The sequence below is a fragment of the Plecotus auritus genome (genome assembly GCF_963455305.1).
Source record: "Plecotus auritus genome assembly, chromosome: 6".
NCBI classification, from domain to species: Eukaryota; Metazoa; Chordata; class Mammalia; order Chiroptera; family Vespertilionidae; genus Plecotus; species Plecotus auritus.
The window spans coordinates 109090908-109098392 of NC_137773.1; positions in this window are offsets into that span (position 1 = coordinate 109090908).

Consider the following 7485-nt stretch of genomic DNA (forward strand, 5'->3'; position numbering starts at 1 on the left):
TATTTGGGTTTTTACCCTTGGAGCTATGGGGACCCTCCAAAGCAGGGAGAGGAAGGGGGCTGCCCTGGGGCTGAGACAGTCAGATTTGCATTTTTAAATGATTAATTGGTCAAGCATAGAGAAGGGACTGGAGCGAGTAAGAGGAAGCAGGGGAAGGAGTCTAGAACAGTGGTCGCCAATCCGCTGGTCTAGAATACACAGCTGTGGCATGAAAATTATTTTGAGCTGAAGGCATTTGCGACTAGGCTTTTTCCTGAAGTCTCTTACCTGCCTAAAAGCAGAGCCTCCCAGCAGAACTCAGTTGTCCTAAATCCCTTCCTTGTGAGCAACCAGGGAAAGATTTATCTTATTGATACGTGGAGATGGGCCTGGACTCTTCCAGTGGGTTCTTGTCCTACGAAGTTTGAATAATAAATTCACAATTTTATGGGGGGGGGGGGATAAGGACATGTATGTATTACCTTAATCAATAAAGAAAATAAAAAAATTGCAATTTTAAATAAAAATGTGAAAGTTTATTGCAAGCATGTACAAACTCTCCCTAGGGAGTGGTCTTTGGGAAAAGCCTGCTTTCTCTAAAATGGGAAAAAAATCTAATCCTCTGAGACTCTTTGTCTCTGGGTTTATAAAGGCTGCAGCTCTTTGTCTCTTCCTGACCCTTTCTAATTGGACCCTTTCTTAATTTATGAGCCCTGAGCTTTCCTAATTGGTCATTCTTCTGCAGAGTATCAGTTTCAAAGGTCAAAGCCCACCTGGTGCCCTCCTGTCTATCTCCTCATGTCTTGTAACATTCCTCTATCCTCTGTGAATGTAGGTCTTCCTCCCCCCTTATCCTGTGGCATTTCTCTATCCTCTGTAAAAGTAAGATAAGCATTCTGGTGGCTCCAAGCCCTCACCTGTGCATTCTTCTCCCATGGACCACCCCCCTTTTTCCTAAAACTGCCTGTCCTGTCTCTAAAATTCCTTTCATTATCACCTACTGTGGGTGTACCAGTTAATAATGCAGATTTTGTAATCAGAGAAAACACGATAATTTCAAGAGAAACATCAAAAGTGCTTTATTCAAAGTAATGTTCATCGCTAGCTACACATTTCCCCATCTTTCAGGTAATTTGTGGATACCGTCCCAATAGAACTTTTGTTTTGAGGCAAACCATTCAGAGACCCAATGTTCCACTTCTTCGTATGTTTTGAAGTGCTGCTCAGAGAGTGCCTGTGCCATCGATCAGAACAAGTGGTAATCTGAAGGAGCAAGGTCTGGTGAATACAGCAGGTGGGTTACTAACTTCCCAGGCAAGATCTTTTAACGTGTCTTTAACTGGTTTTGAAGTGTGTGATGGTGCGTCATCATGAAGCAAAAGTACTTTGCCGTGTCTTCTGGAACATTCTGGTCGTTTTACGATCAAAGCATGGTTCAAATTGATTATCTGTTGTCGGTAGCGATCAGTATTAACGGTTTCACCTGGTTTTAGAAGCTCATAGTACACCACACCTTCCTGATCCCACCAAATGCAGAGCATTGTCTTCTTTCCGAAGCAATTTGGCTTTGTAGTTGATGTTGATGGTTGACCTGGATCAACCCATGATTTTGTGCGTTTGGGATTCTCATAATAAATCCACTTTTCATCACCAGTCACAATTCGATGCAAAAAAGACTTTTGTGCGTTGAAGCAACATTTTACTGATGACTTTTTGGTTTTCCATTTGTCTTTCGTTCAGTTGATGTGGCACCCATTTTCCTTCCTTTAAAATCTTTCCCATTGCTTGTAAACGATCGGAAATTGTTTGCTGAGCAACGTTGAATCTTTCTGCAAGTTGTTTTTGAGTTTGACATGCATCTTCATCCAATAATGCTTGTAATGGTTGGTCTCCAAACTTTTTCAGTTGACCTGGATGTTCTTTGTCTTTCACATCGATATCATTACTTTTAAAGCATTTAAACCAGCATTCACAAGTATCTTGAGATGGAGCATGTTCACCATAAGCTTCCTGCAGTATACGATAACTTTGAGCAGCACTTTTCTTCAAAATAAAGTAATGAATTATAACTTCCCGCAAATGCTCTTTTTTTTGGCACAAAATTCGACATTTTTAAGTGTAAAAATATCTATGATGTTAACACCTTCAGCAAATTTGACATATGAAGTTTTGAAGCTTGTTGTCAATACAACAAAATAGCACACATATCAAATCGCATATATATCAACATATGTGTAACTCCATCTATTGAAAAAAAAATCCGCATTATTAACTGGTACACTTAGTAGCAAACCCAGACAGTATGGCAAAACTATCAATCACACCTCCCATCTATTCTCCTAAGGGCCCATTTATCTTCCCTGAAAGTCATTTGTTTCTCCTATAAGTACCCTTCTCCCCTTCCTTCCCCCTGCTTCCCCTATTAAGTTGCTATATAAGCCCCCAAATTCTAACTGCCTAGTACTTGAGTAAAAGTCTGTTTTTGTTCTTATTAATCTGTCCTGTGTCAGTTTATAGGGTTTTTTTTTAAATATAGTTTATTGATTTTTTTACAGAGAGGAAGGGAGAGGGATAGAGAGTTAGAAACATCGATGGGAGAGAAACATCGATCAGCTGCCTCCTGCACACCTACTGGGGATGTGCCTGCAACCAAGGTACATGCCCTTGACCGGAATCGAACCCGGGACCCTTCAGTCCACAAGCCGACGCTCTATCCACTGAGCCAAACCGGTTAGGGCTGTCCTGTGTCAGTTTAATTCATAGGCCCCAAGTACTGAACCTAAGAGAGTAGAGAAAAAGTCTTTCTGCCTCCACATAGGCATCTCTCCACAGAGAGAGATGGTCTGGAATGGGGGGTGGGGGTTAGAGATGAAAAGAAGAAGATGGGTTCAGGACACTCTTTAGGAGATTGTATATCATTGAGGTCAAGAGCATGGACTAGAAAGACTGCCTGCCTGGGTTCATGATTCTGGCTCCACCACTGTGTGACTTAATCCTTTCTGAGTCCATTTCCTGGGGGGTGGGGTGTAAAATGGGAGAGAATTATGTTAGAATAGGCTTGATTATGCACTGTAATAACCCCAAATTTCTGTGATTTAATAAAGGTATATTTCTCAAAGCTGTGTATCTATCAAGGCTCCGCTGGGTGCTCTGCTCATGGTAGTTCCGGCCCAGGCTATGGGATAAGCACCCAAACATAGAAGGCTTCCCTGGCAAAGGGAAAGAGCCCTAAAAACCCCAGCACTGGCAACCGAATAACTCCAGCTCTGGCCTCTGAGGGATACATAGCTCTTCTGTCTCAGGTCCTTGGCCAGAACTAATCACATGGTCTCACCTCAACAGAGCAGGTGAGTTAGTACATATAGAACATTCAGAATGGTCCTGGCATAAGAGAAGCACTGCTCTTACTATAGGGAAGTGCAATCAATCAACTGCTGTGGTTTGAGGGCATGGTCACAACTGACCCTCGTGTTTCTGGCCTGCATTTTGGTGATCATAATTACCATGGGAACGTGGGGCTGGCCTCTGGTGTGGGGAGATGGTGGTTCATAGTCTTGGATTCAACTGACCAGGACCAAAACCAAACAACAGATTTAAGTTGTCTCATGATCCAGCATCAGGCCTGTGGGGACCTAGAAGCTCAGATGCTAAGATTGGGCCTTGATCTGCTCAACGTAGGTGCAGCTCACAAGTGGACTGGGAGGGGGGGGCGATGCGGGGGGGCCCTGTGGGCATTTTACCCACCAGCTTGTGTTATATGTGCCTTCCTGACTTGGGGCTACAGGTCTGGTTGGCCAACCCTGTGCCGTGTGCCTACCCACGGTAGGGGAGAAATGAATCCCCAAAGGAAAATTCCCAACCAGAAAAGCAATGGATATTGAGCAGAGCAATGGGCATGGAGAATGCACAGCAAATCTGGGAGTAGGAGCGAGCAAGGCTTTAACGCCTTTCCTCCAGAACTTTTGTCTAGGGGAACCGCAGAGCCTGAGGGTGGGGAGTGGGTCCCCACAGCCCTCTCTCATGGTGTACCCTTCTCAGCTGCCAGCTTCCCATCTCACATGCTTTTAACAAGGCTACAGTGGCGGCCATGCTGCCAACTTGGGCCTGGCCTCCAGGAGACCCAGGCCCTGTGGGCCCTCCAGCCCTCTCTTCTCAGCTCAGGGTCTGCCAGACCATACTCCTGGGCACTAGGAAGAGCAGGGTGCTGAGAACCCAACCTCAGCCACCAGGGCCTCCCCACACCCTCCCTCCACCTGGTCACTTGCGCAAAGCCAGGCTGCACCCCGTCTCATGGTCAGGTGGCTGGAAGCCAACCACCCAGCATGGCCGCCTGCCCCAGAGTGTCAGGATTACAGGATAGGGGCAACGCTCTAGGTCCAACATGTGCATGGTCCCCAAGCCCCACCCCCACCCCCGCTCCCGGAACACGGACTACCTCAGCTCCCACGTGCCAGGCGCGGGGACACAAGCTGAGCAAAGAGGGTGCCCACTGCCCGCGGGTTCGCAGGGATGTGAAGGAGCTGAGTCTGGGATGGAAGGCCGAATGGGAGAAGGGGAGTCCAGGCTCCAGGCACTGGCCGTTCGCAGGGATTTTGGAGCAATCTCCCAAATCGGTGCCCTCGTGGTGGTGGCGGGGTTGGGGGGCAGACCCCCAGCGGCCGCCCTCTCATGTGACCCCAAACTCCGGAGCTCCACGACCAAGTGTCAGGCTGACTTCTCTGCACCCTTCTGCTCCTTGAGCTTCTGTCACCCAGTCTGCCAGGCTTAGGCGCCTAGCTCCGTCCGGGGTCTCCACACGGTCTCCTACGCCCCCCAGAACCTTCCGCAGTTAGGCGGGTCCTGGGGGGAGGGGGGCGCAGCAGTGCCCGCCCCGGGTAGGAATCGACCCAGGAAGGGGCGGGACCATCGGATCCCAGTCGTGACTCTCCTCAGAGCCCACTTCCCACTTAATGAACAGCCTTGGGGGACCAGGCCACTTCCGACTGGCAAACCGACTCTCCCTAGTCGCTGCGAGAAACCAGAGCCCCTGCCCACCCCGCACCGCGCGGCGAGTCCGAGGACACACTGGGGGAGAAGGGCCGGGCAGGTTGCCGCCGCTCCGGCGGGGTGGGGACGCGATCGGGTGCCGCCTCCTCCCGGGCGAGCCGCGGCCCCTCCAGGGGTCAGCTTCCCCGTGGCCTGAGCCCAGCCGCCCCCCCCCCCCCCCCGCCCCCTCGGCTGCAGGCTTTTTCCAGGCCCGGAGCAGCGCTGGGGCTCAGCGCGAGAACGCCTAGCGCCGCGGCGCTCAGTGCTTCTGCGACCTCGGGCGCAGGCTCTCTGATTCGTGTTTAAACAGGCCCGCACCGGGCCTCGGCCCCTTGCCCCCTATGGCGTCGGTGAGCCCTGTATCTGCCACCTGTTGCCAACCCGCGGGCGCCCCCTCGGTGCCCCCAGCTCTAGTGCCCGCAGCCAAGCTCAGGATCGCTTCCGCTACCTCCCCAGCCGTCCCGGAGGCCAGCGTGGTTTCACACCTCACGACTCTCCCTCCATGTCTGTTCCTGGCTTTATTTCATTTCCCCAATGACTTGAACCCCTTTCTTTTTCATTTTTATTGATTTCAGAGAGGAAGGGGTGGTGGGAGGGAGTGGCCGTGTCTATAGCTGGCCCAGCACCCACCTCGAGGCGTGGCTCCATACCCAAAGAAAATACATGGATTTTCAGAAAACCATTATCCAGGGATGGGGTTATTTTTGCAAGAAAGGAGGTGGGAACTGAGGAGGTGGTTACCATGCACCAGACAGCAATAAACCAAACCCGACGACCTCCTGCCCCCAGCGTCCCCTGAAAGTCTCCTCCGTCTCTTCCAGGCCCCCCACTCTCACCTCCGCCATTGGCTGTAGTCTCCTTCCTGACATTCCCACCCTCCAAGCTGATACTCCCAAAGGCAGTCAGACAACAACTAGCACCCCTAGGGGCACCACCTGGGAGGGACGCTCCAGTCGTCCCACTCCAATCCCATTCAAAGATGGTGGTGGATAGTTGGTCTGATTCAGGCACCAAGCTTCATGCCCCCCCCCCAGTGCCCCCTGAATGTCATGCCCTGGAAGGTGAGGAGGGGGCCAGTGGGCACCGCGGAGGTTGAGGGACCTCCCTGCCCGGGGAGGGTAAGGACAGAGATGTCAGCAGGGGAACTCAATTTGTGAGGACAGGGCCTAGTTGAGTCTGGCCTCCCCACTGCTGCTCCTCACCCCTCCGCCTGGCTGTCTGGTAAGATGCCATCAAGAATTGTGGCAGCAGGACTGGGGATCCCCCTGAAATGACAGCTGGTCATGGGATGCTGACTCATTGCCGGCCTGGCCACCTGACCAGGCATAGGCTGTCGGAGAGGGCCCTGCTAGGGGGTTTCCCTGCCGCAGCCTTGTTTACGGCTCCTGTACGTGGGGGAGGGGGAAGGGGAGGGGGGAAGCCTGGGCTCGCAGCCAGGCATGCTGGGAAGGCCACAGATGGGGATCCCCAGGGGCGAGGGTCTCCAGGTCTGCTTCTCAGGGGCCAGTTTCCTGCCATCCGGTTTCTCCCTGAGTTCTCCATCCCTTCCTGCAAACCCCACCTTCCCAGGTTGCCAAAGCCAGGCGGGTCCTGCTGGCAACCACCAGTTTCCGTCAGTCAAATCTTTGGACAGGGCCGCGCCTTGGGCCTTTCCTTAACTCTGGGTTCCCCAGACCACGGGGCTCTCCTTGTGCTCCTTGTATACTCTCCACCCACTCAGCCAGGGACACGAGCCCTGGGAGCTGGAAGCGGGGCTCTTGGCCCAGTTTGCAGGGGTTGCAAGGCTGCTGAGTCACCCTGGGCACCTGTAGGCCCTTCAGCCTCTGCCCAGTACTGCCCCTCCCTTGTCCCCGACCCTGTCTGCACAGCGTGGGCGGAGGGTCACTTTCCCAGTGAGGAATGCTGACGGGCCTGAGAGGGGACTGTCCTTGCTGCAGGGCTAGTTTGTGCTCTGGAACAATCTGGGAAGGACCAGCCACAACTGACTGATCATATCCACCCAACCTGTGGGGAGCGGGTATCTGGGTTTCCCATCCCTGAGGTTACCTGCTCCCACAAACCCCTCCATGACTTTGAAAGTACATGACTGACTCAACAGGTCCCAGCTTCTACTCACAGGACCCTACCTGAGAGGATTCATAGAGTGACATACTCTTCCCAACCCACCTCCTTCCAAGCCCCCTTCCTCCAGGCCTTGTGAACAGGTCACTTTGTAACGGGACAACCAAGGGGTCCAGTCTGCCTGTCACAAGTTGAGCCAATTAAGCAGAGACAGGGTTGAATATATATGAGTGTTTATTCCAGTATTGCCGGCAGTATGGGAGAGCAGCAGGTCATCCACAAAAATCTGCTCTGCACCCCACGATAAGCCAGCTGCTTATATTGGGTCAAAGGACAAAGATTACATGGGGAAGCAGGAAATCACAGGCATGGGGAGGTAGGCAAGGTGGGCTGGGGTGGACGGAGCAGGGGCAGGACTCC